This window comes from Schistocerca americana, chromosome 6, assembly GCF_021461395.2.
Source record: "Schistocerca americana isolate TAMUIC-IGC-003095 chromosome 6, iqSchAmer2.1, whole genome shotgun sequence".
NCBI lineage: Eukaryota > Metazoa > Arthropoda > Insecta > Orthoptera > Acrididae > Schistocerca > Schistocerca americana.
In genome coordinates, this window is record NC_060124.1 from 349,307,070 (window position 1) to 349,323,598 (window position 16,529).

Sequence of the window (16,529 nt, forward strand, 5' to 3'; positions counted from 1 at the left end):
AGCACGTTGTAGGTGTCGCCACCGGCGCCAACCTTGTGTGAATGCTCTGAAATGATAATCATTTGCATGCCACAGCATCTTCCTCCTGCCGGTTTAATTTTGCGTCTGTAGCACGTCATCTTCGTGGTGTAGCAATTTTAATGGCCAGTAGTGTATACGCGTACAATGTATTAAGGGCGACAAAACATGTTACATGTTATAGATGATCCAAGAGCGTCGACGAAAAAAAAAAAAAAAAAAAAAAAAAAGACGTGGTGAGCGCGCGCGACTTCAGCGATGCAACAACTCGCCATCCCTGGGTCGAGAGATGCTGCCTGAGCGACGCGCAGCAGCCGGCCGCCGTCGTAGAGAGCCAACAGCACCAACGAATAACTAATTAATTGTCAAAAGTTGGCGTGGCGCCGCGTGTTTGTTAGTGTAAATGGTTCCTATTGTTGACGTAAGAAGGTATTAGTTCCCTCGAAGACCTCTTACCGACTAAGTTGATATATTGGCGTACGTCTAGGTCGGATAGGATACCGACCCATTGTGTGGTGTATTGAGGCACTGCTGTTGGTGTTCAAGTCTTGGGAGAGGGAAAGAAGTTTTGCTGCTAGAACCAGTATCTTATTTTGGTGCAGTCCACGGAGGCAGCGTGGATAATTTGTCTTTTTGGCCCCTGTTCATAAACGTGGCTGTGACGGTAGTTTCCTCCTAAAGCTGAGCTACGGAATGTACGTAGGCTCTGTGTGATTCTATAAATAGTCGCGGATGAGACACTGGTTTTGGCGAATTTGTGTGCTAGGGCGATCGTTTTATTGTCGTCCTGTGGACAGTTCGGAAGTAAGGAATAGTTTTCTGTGATAGATACAGCGTGAGCAGTGTTAGAGAGAAGGAGATTCGCAGTTGATGAGTTTTTGGGAATCGTTGGAACCGATATCCTGTACGTGGTGTACGATTAATGGTCGCGGCTAGCCCAGAAGTAATTGGGTTATCAGCTGCTCTGTTGGAGTGGTTTGGTAGTGATTGGTGTGTGTCGAGAAGGGAAAGCCTCGAACACATTTTGTTGTTGTTTAAATACCACGATCATACAGCGAACCCAGAATTGGCTCGTATAGATAATGTTTCACTGCAATGTGATAGATCGCACCAGTAGTTGAGCTGATAAGCGACGATAATAAAAGAAACAATTTACAAGCAACACGCAACTAAACGAAAACGTTGTTAGTCAAAATGACGAGTGGCCTATTTCAGTGTAAGGAACTTAGCGGGTCGCGCTTTGCTAACGCCTAAAGAGGCTCAGAATTGTGTTAAATTTTTACTTAAGGTTAGGGTAAAGAGGCGATGGTGCCTAGGATTTTTGTTTATTTATTTATTTTTTATTATTGGATTATTGTTTTTGTGGGGTATGTTAGTCTTTGCTGACCCTCTTTCACTTACGTGAATTAAATTGTATTGAGATACGTAGACCCAATAAATACCAGTTTTCTTGGGTTAAAAGAAACCTTTACGTGTGGTCAATTAGTAGCTGCTGTGTGTAGCTATATTTTGTGAGAAAAGCAATGGTTTAGTTTCAGAGATATTAATGATCCTTTGCATGACACAATTTTACGATGGTATTTGTAAGTTTTGCCTGATCAAAAAGTTCGTTAACTGAGTTGATCCACGCTAAATATACAGTTAAAACGATTTCATTTATAGAAAGTGTGTCCTAAGTAATTTCAACTAGAACTGAATCTTTAACAAAGATTGGTAAATCTGTGGAATACGTTACGTCGTATTATTTACATAGCAACGCTGGACTGAACAGAAAGAGATTTAAGGGTAGCATCAGTAATCTTAATCCTTATAGATATCGGTGAAAGCAGCTTAAATTGAAACGGTCGTAACACGATGATATATTGGATGTAAATATTGTAAGAAATTAAAAGATTCTGAGACTTTTCCAGAGATAGTGTGCTGCGATGTGAGAATTTTGTGGCGTGTGAGAACAATTGCAAGCTAGAGGTAACATTTTGTTTGACATAATATAAACAGGTATTGTATTTAAAGTGGTTTGGTGTTTTGTTTTGTGCGATAGTACGATAACGGGAGTTGCTATCGAAATCTGCCTTTAACTGCTGCTCAATATTGTTAGTCAGTGTCATTGGAATGTTTCAGCGTGTCTATTTGTTGAGTAATAGTCTCACTGTACGATTACGACGTTGTGAATAGTAAAGGTGCTATTTATTATTATTCGACATTTGAGTTTGTCGTCCCGTCAATGGTTATTATTGCTGCAGTATTAATTACCCGAGGGTTGATCTGTCTTCAATTTGTCTTTTAAGAGTGCAACTACGATACGAGCTAGACTTCGAGTTTTTGCCGGGCGCTCCGCTACGACTGGAATCTTCTGAAAACTAATAGCGATCTACAGTCATAACATCGACTGTAAAATTAAAACTGTACCAAATTCATGCTGTAATGGTCGATTGGTTCGCTCAAGTAATGTTGCGCTGCAGGAAGTCATACATCAGCAGCATAGCGACTTTGGTACAGTACGATCCGTTGTCGTTGTGAATTCGATCTTGAGTACCACCAGCTGGTGCGTTACACACAGTGCACTATATGGTGGCTTGTGGAGTATCTATGTAGATGTAGAAACCGTAACTAGTCCCTGTAGTTATAGCCCTGATATGTGTTCCGTGTGATTTCAAAAGCATAAGAGGCTGTACTGAATAACAGTATTTACAAATTCATATACAAAGAAGAGTTATGCACATTCTAGTTTAAATCTCATTGTTAGAGTAATGACCGACGTTAAGAGTCAACCTCAGCAGAAGCGACTGCATCTGGCTGCCATTGGTACAGTGAAGGAAAAAAAATCTCAGCACCAAAAAATAATTAATGTAGCATAACGAAATTTCGGGAACACGTTGGTCTAGGTAACATATTTAAGTGATTAACATTTCAAGATTACAGCTTGATGTAAGAGCGAGGTAAGCCATTCCAAATGTGAAATACTTGTACATTAATAACTACTCTAACAGTTATAATGTTGAATACAAACATGCAAACTTGCGTACGTTTGTCGTACAGGTGCTGGATCTCAGTTTGTGCAATGGAGTTCCATGCTTGTTGCACCTGGTCGGTCAATACAGGAATGTGGATGACGTTGGAGTGTCCTCCAATGATGTCCCATATGTGCTCGATCAGAGGAGGCACATCTGGTGATCGACAAGGCCAAGACAACATGTCAACATCCTGTAGAACAAGCTGGGTTACAACAGCGGTATGTAGGCAAGCGTTATTCTGTTGGAAAACCCCTGGAATGTCGTTCATGAAGACAGCACGACAGGTGGAATCACCAGATTCAAGTACAAATTTGCAGTCAGGAGGTGCTCCTGCCATAATATGAAATCGCACCCCAGACTGTAACTTCAGGTGCAGGTCCAGTGCATCTAGCACGCAGACATGTTGGGTGCAGGCCAAAACTAGCAACCTCCTAACCAACATACAGCCATCACTGGCACCGATGCAACAACATCTGTAATCAGAGGTAGTGGGCCAACCTATGTATGGCCCCACTCTGCATTGCTCCCAAATTTATCCAAGATTGCGGAACCGAGATGGCGGCGATAGATATGGACCTGTCACAATGACGTCGTGGTGGGAAGTTCAAGTTTTGGCAGGAAAATAGGTCAATTGGGCTACCTCCACTAACATAACCCCCTCCCCACCCTCTTCCTCCTCCCCTTCCCTAGAAAATGGCGGGAAGTACAAATTTTGGCAGAAAAAAGGTCACTCGGTCTACCTCCACTAACTTGAGAAAACGGGAGGAAAATAGGTCACTTGGGCTACCTCCACTGACCTTGTCAGTAGGCTGTTTAGGTTTTTGTGTTGGTAACGCCATGTAGCGCTCTATATGAAAATCACCGACTGCTGTGTGCAGTCTGTGGCTGGTTTGCATTGTTGGAATTTGCTATTGTAGTGTTGGGCAGTTGGCTGTTAACAGCACAGGGCGTTGCGCAGTTGGAGGTGAGCCACCAGCAGTGGTGGATGCGGGGAGAGAGATGGCGGAGTTTTGAGAGTGATGATCTGGACATGTGTCCATCAGAGAGAGTAAATTTGTAAGACTGGATGTCATGAACTGATATATATATAATGACTTTTGAACACTATTAAGGTAAATACATTGTTTTTTCTCTGTCAAAATCTTTCATTTGCTAACTATGCCTATCAGTAGTTAGTGCCTTCAGTAGTTAGAATCTTTTATTCAGATGGCAATATTGGCGCTCGCTGTATTGCAGTAGTTCGAGTAACGAAGATTTTTTGAGGTAAGTGATTCATGGAAGGTATAGGTATTGTCAGTCAGGGCCATTCTTTTGTAGGGATTTTTAAAAGTCAGATTGCGTTGCGCTAAAAATATTTTGTGTCAGTTTAGTGTTGATCAGAATAAGTAAAGAGAGAAATGTCTGAGTACGTTCAGTTCTGCTCAGCTGTTTGAAAATCAAATAACGTAAGAGGTTTATCAGCACAGTAATTCATTAATTTTTCTAAGGGGACGTTTCGTATGTCGACCCTTAGCGCGTAGTTATAGAGAGAATTTCCTTTGTAGTTGTAGTTTTTCATTGTTGTACACTAAAACAGTTGTGGCATACATGTAGATTTGCACCACGTATTTCGCAGCTGCGCTGGCAATTAACTAGATACTGTTTTCAGTACTATGTTAATGTGTTTTCTTATTTTTGCTCTTCAAATTGTGCTTTTCTGTGTTATCGTGTGAAATATTGTGACAATAATGGCGTGTGAAAAACGTAACACTAGGCTCCAAAGTAAATTAATATATGATTGTGACAAAGAGCGTAGCTTATCAGCACCACCGTGTAATGAATTAACAGACATTCAAAGCAGTAATTTGGTAATTGTGCATAGGGAAATGGAGCGGGCGGCAAATAATGGTGCAGACAGTGAAACAATTAGTGAACAGGGAAGCATTATCGATCGATCGGTCGGCAACAGCTCGCCTCAGGAATCCAAAATGACAGGACACAATCTTACAAATACTGTAGATTCAGGTTTTGCGTCCTCACCGTTTTCTCAAACAAGTAAATACACATTTTCTGCTTTTCAAAATGCGAATATTGCCGGTTCAAATGCACTGCCGAATAGCACTGAGAAACATGTTTCAGACACCAGTACATTGTTATTACAATTAATGCAACAAATGGGACAAAAGCTTCAAAAGTTAGACACAATGGAACAAAATCTTCAAAAGTTAGACACAATGGAACAAAATCAGAGACAAACACAGCAACAGCTTCAAAAGTTAGACTCAATGGAACAAACGCTTGAACAAACACGTGAAGGTTTAACTGCTGAGTTACTTAAAATCGAATCGAAATGTCAAAAAGTCTGTAATGACGTAAAAACACAAATTTGTGAGCAATTTCAACTTATTTTTTCGCGTCATGAAAATGCATTACAGAATCACTAAGCAGCCATAAAAGAACTGCAAACTATTGTTCGTGAAAATCACGACATCTTGCAAGCTAAAATTGACTCAGTTGCATCTACCGATTCGGTTACGCAACTTGCAAAAACTTAGGAAAACTTAAAGGGCACAGTAGATACGATTTCAATACAAATGGACACTCTGAAACTTGGTTCAGAAAAACACACTGAGGAAATCAGTTCACTATCGGAGAAAGTAGCCGAACTTTCGGATCAGTTCACTAACCTATTTACAAAGGTCCTTCACTGACACAGAAGGGTATGAACAAATTAGAAAATTCAAACAGCATCAAAATCAAATCAATACACAGTACAAAAGAGAAATCCGGGAAGTACAAGATCAGTTGAAACAGGTAATACAAGAATTACATATTTCAGAGGACACTCAATCTCCAATACGGGAAGAGGGACATAGGAATATGGAACAGCCACAAAATAATAACACAGGGCACTTCGGAAATTATGAAAGAAATTGGCAAGGTACACCGAATTTTGAGATGGAACTGCCGAAACGAAGTAACAATGACCGATACGCGACTCGCCGACATGATGATTTTGACCATAAGCTGTTCATTACTGCACATAAATTCAAAACATTTAAGAATTCTGGCAACGACATTCATCCACAAGCATGGCTTCATCAATTCTCTCATTGTTTTCCTCATAACTGGTCATTGTAGCACAGGTTAGAATTTATGTGTGGCTGCTTAGAGAATGAACCAGCTGTAAGAATGCGATCGGTCATTCACGATTGTCACAGTGCAGGAGAATTTTATCATGCCTTCCTCTCAGCATATTGGTCTCAAGCTACTCAAGACCGAGTAAAACATAGCATCATAATGATGAAACATTTCGAACAATCTGAATATTCCAGTCTTGTCAAGTATTTCGAAGACTTGTTACATAAGAATCAGTATCTTTCAAACCCATACAGCCCCTCAGAACTCATCCGCATTTGATTAATCAAATTGCCTGAACATTTACGACATATTATTTTGGCAGGACGTTGCAAAGACGACATTGAAGCTTTTCAGGGACTGTTACAAGAAATGGAAATTGACACTGACAATCGCGGAACGCGAAAACAGGAGCACAACAATTACAGGTCACATCCATCACAGTTCCACGATTAAAGAAATAATAACTGGACACGACAAGGCTATTCTTACAACGTAAATCGTGACCAAAACAGACACCACCCGTATGACAACTGTTGGCAGAGTGGTAATAATTACAGGGAAAGATCACCTCTCTGCGGTAATGACTATCACAGAGACAATCAGAGAAACAGACAATATGGGAACCAAAATAATTATTATCAAGGGAGACAGAATAACTTCAGACACAACGATCCACCGCGCAGTTACGATTCTGGGAGAAATTCTCCACCACATGACCGACAAAAAAGAAACTATGTAAACTACTGACAAAACGACAGACCTGAATTTCATCAGAACTGGCGGGATTCAAACAGGGCAGGGCCCTCTCGACAAGGTGAATTTGTAGAAGTTAGGTCTCCTAATCCTAATAACGACACGTGCCAACAAAGAGACAGACAATGTCTCGCACCGCAGGCAGCCACATGCGCCAGCTGACTCAGAGAAAAATAACATAGACGCTAACCTTGAGAAAAATTGTAGCATTCCTCACCAGCGTATAATTGCGTTGAAGTTGGAACTCTGCGTACTAGGAAGAGTAAAGTATTACACCACATTTCACATGTAAAACCGTTTATTGAGAGATAATCTGCTTTTTAACTTAGTCTTTGCTATAAAATTTTTCACTTCACATTACTAGTACGCTTTGACACACTTAGAAACTGTTAACATGCAACAATGATTTAAAGTTAACTATCCAGTCAAGAACCTAGGCAACTTATTTAGACAAGTAAATACAAATTCATTGTGATAGTGAACAGAGGACACAGTGTTATTGTGTGTGTACATTTTTGCTTGTTAGTTGTACGATTACGTAACGACTATAAGGCTTACATACTTAGAACATATACTGCTAATGAGATTTTAATGCAACATTTTGGTTTACTTGAAAAGACATTCTTTATTTGAAGTACTCTCTGTGAGATTAAAGATGACTTAGTATTTGGTTTCTTTGACAGCTACACAATTATATCATGATGCTACTAATGAGTGACACAATTTACATTGTTGCTTTTGCGGTGTATCTGTTTTACATCTGCACAGTTTTTCTGTATTAATCTGGAAAGTAAAACATGTTTTAGTAGTAACTTTTGTGGTATAGCTACAATGAGACAGCCTTTTTCGTAGCACAATACGTTACAGTATAGTACTTTCTTGATCACGGTAATGTGTGCAATAACTATGATATCTATACGCATAGCATTTCACTTTTGTTTACGATGAGGTAAGTACATTGACTTCTGCAGAACTTAGCTTTCGGAGGACGATAACTACGACACTTCCACAGAATTATCTTACAGCAAGACGCACATTTAGCGCTAAAGGACACGTATTTGAATGATTAATTTTGTACTTAAAACATTTATTTTTAAATATTTTTGAATTGCAATGATACAAAGGTTTTCCGTGATACATTTAATTCCATTGCTGTAATCTGTAACATCTGACGGTATAATTACATTAATCCTCAGGGGGGTACACGCTTACTTTGTGTACCGTGTGTTTGGTAAGCACAAGGAGCCCTAGCTAATATGGTATTTCTTTATACAACTTTACACATCGGTACCATATTTCTCTAACACAGAATTACACAGCGATCTGATTATTTAACAGAGAAGCAAACATTTTTTTTACTACATCAGTGACAGACGTTTACGCAATTACACAGTTGGATAACTTCACACTTATGAAATTGTGTTTTATCTGTACTTTGTGAACTGTTCATATTTTTCTGGAAACCTTGTGATACTATGAGAGCTTTGAATTATATATTTCGTATGGGATCATGATTTTTAAAGTACATTTGAGGTAGATGACACTATTGAAATGAGCAGAGAATTTTTTTTTAGGTTTTGAAATTATTGCAGAAAGCTACGATGTTTTTGAGATTTGACTAAGGTGTTACGATGTTATTATTACGATGATGATGTGTGTTATGCTGTTGAGGTATGTTTATGATCAATAAGCTGATGCTGTATGAGGAATTTGATTATGCTACATGTTTATAATGATTAAATGTTGAAGAAGTGTCGACGAATATGTATATGTGTAATAAGCTGAGGACTAATGAGTAGAGGTTAAGGACTCTGATTTGTGAAAAAGGATGTTGGAAAGCAAGTATATTTATAGGATTTCGTTTCTTGAGATTTCTACTGCAGTTTCTCGACTTGTGAAATTTTATTTGTATCAAACTGTCACTGTAGCGGAAACTTCTGTTGTAAATTTCGGTAAGATAGCTAAGTGACCTTGACGTAATGCGTTATGGGCGCCCAGCTGTGCCAACCACCTGGAGAAAAAGCCATTAGGTGGATAAAAAAAGGGCATTAACCTCGCTACTGACTTTCCTTTGTAGAAAGCATCGCAAATACGACACGCTCCTTACTTGGAAACATATTGTACTTTGTGCTACTTACCGAAATGCTTATGAATTGATGGGAAATATTCTTACATCTGCACACCTGATTATGACAAGTGTCTTTCTTCGAGAGTTGAGAGAATTTCTACTAACTTATGAAATGCCACATGACTATTGAATGATATTTTTATGCTTTGCTTTACATAGTTGCTTATTTCATTTGATATCTGGTTTCCAGCTGTGTTCAAAAAAATGGCTCTGGGCACTATGGGACTCAACTTCTGAGGTCATGTCCCCTAGATTTTAGAACTACTTAAACCTAACTAACCTAAGGACATCACACACATCCACGCCCGAGGCAGGATTCGAACCTGCGACCGTAGCGGTCGCGCGGTTCCAGACTGTAGCGCCTGGAATCGCTCGGCCACTCCGGCCGGCTCCAGCTGTGTTGCAGCATTGGTTATATAAAATAAAATTAAATGCTGCGAATGTGAAAACTTTCTGTCAACAGATCTAGTAAATAATAATTTTATGATCCACATTCTTCGAAAAAGGAGCACTTGGAAAGGAGAGAACAATAAGAAGGGACTAATAACAGTAACTGCATACATAATTTCTTTTCGAGTACTTGGTAATTTTTTGTAGAATAAGTTTTTGTGGTGCACCACTTTAATGGCATAGACACTAAGATGTGAATGATGTTTCCCTTATCTGCATTGTTGTCTTTAGTCTACTATTTTTTCTGCTTGAGCTATGTCAATTTAGGTATAAGTTATTGCATTTGCTGCTGCTGTGTGTCAGGCATAGTGCTACTGAATTTCACTTTGTATTACTCTGTTACGCCAGTTTTACTACTGATTTATTTTTCTTGTTGCTGCTCATAGGCTCATATTAGTTGTAATGTTGCAATTGCTTTGCTAGTTTAGATATACTGCTGCTTGCTTTGCCAATTTGCATTTTTTGTCATTGCCATTTGTGTTAATTGTTTTGTACTGCTGCATTGCCTCGTCCCTTAGTTTATGTATCTGAGCTCAGTAGATTTAAGGTAGCTTAAGAGGGGGGGATACTATATAGGAAACGAACTATGGAGAATAGGGAAAGAGTGCATTGAGAAGTTATATGAAAAAGATTTGGGCCAAAATGAGTAGTTTAAAGTTTAATTACCTGTGCTGTAGCAGGATGACCGTGCCCCACAGAGTATACTGCAAGTCGCAAGAGATGCTCCCTGTGACCATGTGTAGTTGCTTGAAACATTGCTTTTTTTTCCCTACTGTAACACGCTTTGTACACTGCCATACATTTTGATTTTCCGCTACGACTTCGAGGCCTGTGCCAGGTTTTAAACAGACATTAACGTGTTCTGATCCATCGTCTCTCACAGAAAACTAGACGTCGCACAGAATACGTCAAGTTGTTACTGCTACTAGCATAACGTACCACACACATACTGGATTATTTTAAATAAAAGACAGTTACAACACAAAGAAACTGGAAGAGTTTTGCAGTGTTGTGGAGCGTTTCCAAACTGTTATCCGCAGGTGATCGACGACCTCTGCATTTAAACTCATCTGTCACAGTGGCGGGATAGTTGATGTCTCTGTGTTCCATTTCGACTGATTCCTCATATTGCAATCATGTGCGTGATCACTGTTTTGGTGCTAGCTGCCACCCAGATGGTGATGCCCCTCCCCCAAGACTCTTCCTCCCTCTCAAACAAGCGATGTCAGTCAATCACCATGTGGCAATCAACAGCATACCAGTGGACAGATTTGATGGAACAGATACTATTGATGTACTGCAATAATATGCAACACAGATGATAGTGCAAACAATTTTAGCAATTTTACTGTAATTTCAACACTGACCAATGATGCGACAGCATGCTTCCCAATCTCAATATCATCGCTAAACCGCCCCTCCTCTAATTTGCGAGTACAATTGCGAATGTAGATTGATTACTGTGCATTAGGTCCATTCATTGTTAACTCTTGAACATATACATCATCAAAGTATACCAGACAGTTATCTACATATTTCTAACACCTTGAGCATAGTGCGTAATTTGTGATCTGTCTCTATGCAGATGAGAGTCAAAGGGCATTCTTGCAGTCTTATGATAAAGTTAGAGACTGGAAGACCCCCTTGCACTGTCTTTGAACAACCTGCCCACAGCACTGCTACTGATTTAGTCTGCAGCTGACGAGGAGTAGACTACTACATTCCGCGTCTCGTGAATGAATGGAACTTGCCGAGTCCTAGCCCATCCCAGTGCACAAGATTTTACAGATGCGCCCTTGTAGAGGAGGTTAGAACCTCTTATTGGGGCCACAGGTCTCAGCAAGGTATGTTTCCGATACTTCGCTCATTGTTGAATGTCGTCCAATTGAGACTGCGATTTTAATATTTAAGTATAGCGATCAAATATGTATGTGGCCGGTTTCCTAGAATGATTCTGTCTAGGGGTGTGTGGTGCGCGGCAGCGGCAGTGACCTGTGGGGGGGGGGGGGGGGGGGGACTGAATCACGTTTCCTGCTAATGGCGGGAGCCGTCCGAATGGAAAGGACTGTTGGGATGCAGGAATGTAGCTGACTTAACTGTGTCGTCCTCTAGACGAGCGAATGGCTAACTAATACTTAGTATGTGTTGGAGAGCTTTCGTCATGGCTTGAAAATTAGAGAATATAAAATATGGACGTGTGTTTGAGCTGGACCATTATCCCCTCCCTTGTAAATTGTCTGGTTGACTGCTTCTGCACATTTCACGCCTTTATTTAGTTGAGAGAACATCGAGTGTGGTGTGTACATCTAGCAGGTGAAAGACAGGTGGAAGACATGTTTGATGGTTCTCTAGACATGAGAAACACCTTACTTGACTTTGAAAATTATGGGGATGATTTGGAATCTGTTACATCACCGACATTTTTGAGTTTTGTCGTAAATGTCTGTGCAGTCCAGGTAAGTTTCTAATTACTTAGTGGTTTACAGTATGCTCCACCTCGCTAAAGTTTCGGGTTTCTAGAGAAATATTTTCCAGTCTATATCTTCGCAGTTATACTGTGCAAGCGATTCTGCTGTGCAGGCGATATTGCCATGTCCATGATATCGAGAAGTATCGCGTAAATGGTACAATATTCTGGCAAACCATATGAAATTACGTATGCTCTTGTAATCTCAGAGTCTGGAGATGGGTGTAGAAAGGAAGCAAGCATGCAGGCCAGGCCAGAAACACTAACGCCCTTCTGCCAAGGTTAACCAACCCACACTGTGTACAACAGTTCGGTGAGTGACTCTGGTCAGCTGAAGGCACTATAGTCACACGCCGTTAGCGGATGACTCGTAACCATTGGCTGTGGTGGATGACCACCCGACCTCGCAGGAAGTATCTAATGCTGCGAGGAGTATATGTGGTGCATGTGCTTATGCTGTCTGTCTTCGTGGTACATGTACGGATGTCTCGCACTTGATAACTATATGCATGATGCAAAAGAGGCGATTTTGTATTACAGAGGATACGCATTGTATGTTTACTACATCGATATGGTATGTGAAGATCAGTTTCACGCTGAAAGATTTAAGCTTCCGTCCTGAGTGGCAGAGCAATGTAACTGAGTAAGAATCTTTCCTTATTTGACGATATGTATGCCACGTTGCAGGGTTTAACTGTCAGTGCAATATGGCGATCTGTACAAAATAGTTTCGCCGCTGAATGTCTCGTCTGCACAAAGAAGAAGACGGACAGTGCTTCCACACTGGCATCAGTCATTTGGAGGGTAAGTTCAGTAAGGGCCAATTAGAGTGCTCCATTCATTCACAAGACATCCTTTGTGCTGGAACATAGGAGCCCCTACATAGCTGTGAAAACGTATGTGTTTCTGAGATATTTGTTGAAAGCAGGACTTGACGATTGCCAGGAAGGGTAACACGTGATGGGCGGGGTGCCACGTTAGGACCATCAGGCGCAATGCATTTGGCGTTATTCTGGGCTATTTTCGTAAAAAGTTCCTGTTAGGACAAGAATTTCCATGCAGACAAGCAGGGAGATCACGAAAGCTCCTACAAAACCGACCATTAACTATTACTGCGGCGCTTTACGATTTCCGTGAGGGCTGACATGTGATGGATTGGCTCTGCCTTAGGAGCATCAGGAAGAATGCATTCAGTGTTATACTTGACTATTTTTGTTAACAGTTTCTGAAGGTATTGCAGAAGATTTCTATAGCACATCCAGAGGGGGGCCTTGGTTGTTATTTAAACAGATTTGAGAACATCAGTATAATGCTGACAGCCTTTTAGCTGCGCCTGTGTGGGTGAGTCGCTACAAAGACATCTCTCACTTGGCAACTAGGCCTGCACTGGACCGACAGTTACATTTGGTGGCTGGGTAAACATGTATGCGACTGGATGCATCTCAAATGTCCCGTTAGGATCACTAGGGAGAATGCACCCTGTGCTGTTGTGAGACGCATTGCAACAGATTTCTACAGCATGTACAGAGAGGAGACTTGGGTCTTATTTACATGGAGTTGTCAGTATAACACTGATAATCTTTTATCTGTGCCTACGATTGTAAGTCACTCGACAATTAGGTCTTCGCTGGACTGCAGGTAGAAAGGCATCACACCAGCATCGCAAAACATGTGTGCGTCCAGAGGATGAGTTGGCTCTTATTTACATAGATATGTGATGTCAGTATAACACTCCAAGATTCTAACTGTATACCTGAGAATAGACGTGACTTTCACCTACTGGCTGTAGCCGGCAGAAGCCTGAAAGCAATGACTTGCTCCCCTGCGTTCGTCTCTCCGGTGGTGGCTTGCGTCCGGAGTCGGCGGCATCGGCACATGCGCGCGTCAGGACTTTTGTAGGGAAGAGTTCACTGACACGTCACAGTTGACGATATTTCAAATAACGTCCGGGAATTCAGCCAGGTAACACTTTCAGCGACCGCCGATATTTCGGTACCGCCATTATCAAGGCAAACGTTGGCAGTTTGCCTTGAAAATGGCGGGGTGTTCTCCCGCCGAAATATCGGTGGTCGCTGAAAGTGTTACCTGAATGAATTCCCGGAAGTAATTTGAAAGTTGTATACGGCTGGCGATACTCAAGTCTCACGGTTGACGATAGTTTGAAAGCGTTTTTTTACATGGGCTGAGTGTCTGTGCATTCCATTATTTTAGGCTGTTTAATCGTTATGAGCGTGTTTGCACAGCCTTTAACAAGCATTATTTTGTCAAATTACGAGGTGTTTGCGTGTCTGTACATCAGTGTACTGCATTATTTCGATAAGTTACGAGTAGTTTGCAGGTCTGTAGGCTGTGTATTGTGACCCTAAGCACATCAGAGCGAATTTTTTGTATTATTGTAATAAAAAAACTTCATGAAATCCATACCTAAATAAATTGTTCCAAAATAGATGAAGTCCTTCCGCTCTCCAGCAGCCCAGCACATGCTGAATCCTTTTCTCGCTATTTTTCCCCCACAGACCGCCATCTTGGATTATGTCACGGAAAGGACCACAGTGCCCTCTGGTGGCGGTACTGTGCACCAGGTCAGTTGGACTCCGGAACTCGTGGTCAAGGCACTGGATGGAGCTACTGCTTATGATAACTCAAATCGTTTAAATAGAGATTACGTGCAAAATAAATACTACTGTCCATCCTATCCAGCAGCCCAGTACAGGCTGAATCCTTTTTCCGCCAATTCCATGGAAGAGGTCGCAGTCAGATGACTTGGGTTGGTGGTGGTAGCCCAAGTGACCTATTTTCTTGCCATTTTCTCAAGTTAGTGGAGGTAGACCGAGTGACCTTTTTCCTGCCAAAGTTTGAACTTCCCGCCATTTTCTGGGGGAGGGGAGGAGGAAGGGGTGGGGCTGGGGTTAGGTTAGTGGAGGTAGCCCAATTGACCTATTTTCCCACCATGACGTCATTTCGATGGTGCCATATCTATCGCCGACATCTTGGTTCCGCCAGCTTGGATAAATTTGGGAGCAATGCAGAGTGGGGCCATACAAAGGTTGTCCCACTACTATCAGAAAACACAACGGACCTGCAACCCACCCTGCAGTACGCTTTCAGTTGACACCACTGAAATCCAGTGGTTCAAGACGACTGCCGAGCCAATAGCACCATGATATGGCTCCACAACATTTGGTTGCAGTTTTCTTAGGTTAAAGTTGAATAAGAACAGTTAGTATTGACGTTTGTGGGTGCCGGGAGTGTTTTTGCGCATAGTGTATTTATTGCTTACTTGTTATATGCTGTAATTTACGTAGGAATTTTTGCAGTGATTCGTTCGTCGGCATTTGTCTGCTGCGTGAGGGGAGAGGTTATCGCCCTTCCGTCTGCACGGTATGTTTTGGTCCCTCGTGACAGCCCGCCACATCGTTTCTCTCTCGTCAGCAGGCTGTACCATGCTGCAGGTATTGGAGAGAATTGTTTGGCCCGAGCTGGCGGCAGTCTCAGCAAGTCGGAGTAGTGGCAGCGCCACACCTTCACTAGGTGAAAAAGACACACCTAATGCTGGTGCAGTGAGACGACGTAGTTCTGCCGATATGGAAACACCAGTTAGACACTAAGATGTGTCAAATGGAGACAAGACTACTGTCATTGATGACATCTTCGCTGAATTTGTAAGCGAATTAAGACAGAAGAGGGTACACACTGTAATATCACACAATTTACGAAATAAAATATGTCATTGATGACATCTTCGCTGAATTTGTAAGCGAATTAAGACAGAAGAGGGTACATACTGTAATATCACACAATTTATGAAATAAAATGTGGCCAAAATGAACAAGTTCATAAAGAAAATCACAGATCGTGGGTAGAACTGGCTGCAGCCAATGAGCCGGAAGTGCAGGACAGAAGCCGGCACCTGCAGGCGGAAATAGCAGACCTTAAAGAAGAGAACCAAAGACTCGGAACAAAAAGCGAGCCCATTCCATTATCCTTTACAGTACTCACTGCAGCTGCAGCAACATATAGTACAAAAATTAAGGATGGAAAATGGACTGAACAGGCTAAAGCCAAACAAATAAGCCTTTTTTTCTTCAAGTCAGCAGACAATCAAGATGCAAAGGTTGCAAGAGAAACTCTATCGAAGACTATCAACCCCCGAAAAGATGAGATTAAAATCAAGACCATCAGATCGACAGCAAATGCAGTGATTCCGGACATGGAGACACAGGAGGATAAAAGAAAAACCATAGCGAAAACTGCACAGCTACAAAATATCAAAATGTGACGAATCCAGGAAACTTAGACCACTTCTGGCTATTAGGTATTACTACAGTGACAGATAAAGCTTTCCTAGAAAAACTCTACCAGATAAACTTGACTGAACATATTTCAAAGGAAAAATTTAATGAAGAAGTTGCTATAAAATTCAAGACGAGGGAAGTGTTCAGTTAACACCATATTTGAGATCTCCCCCACAGTTCACCTACTCCTACTCCAATGAGACAGGATCTACATATACTTTGAAGCAATGACCGTTAAAGAATATTTAGCTGTACAAAAATGTCTCAACAGCTGGGGCCTTGGA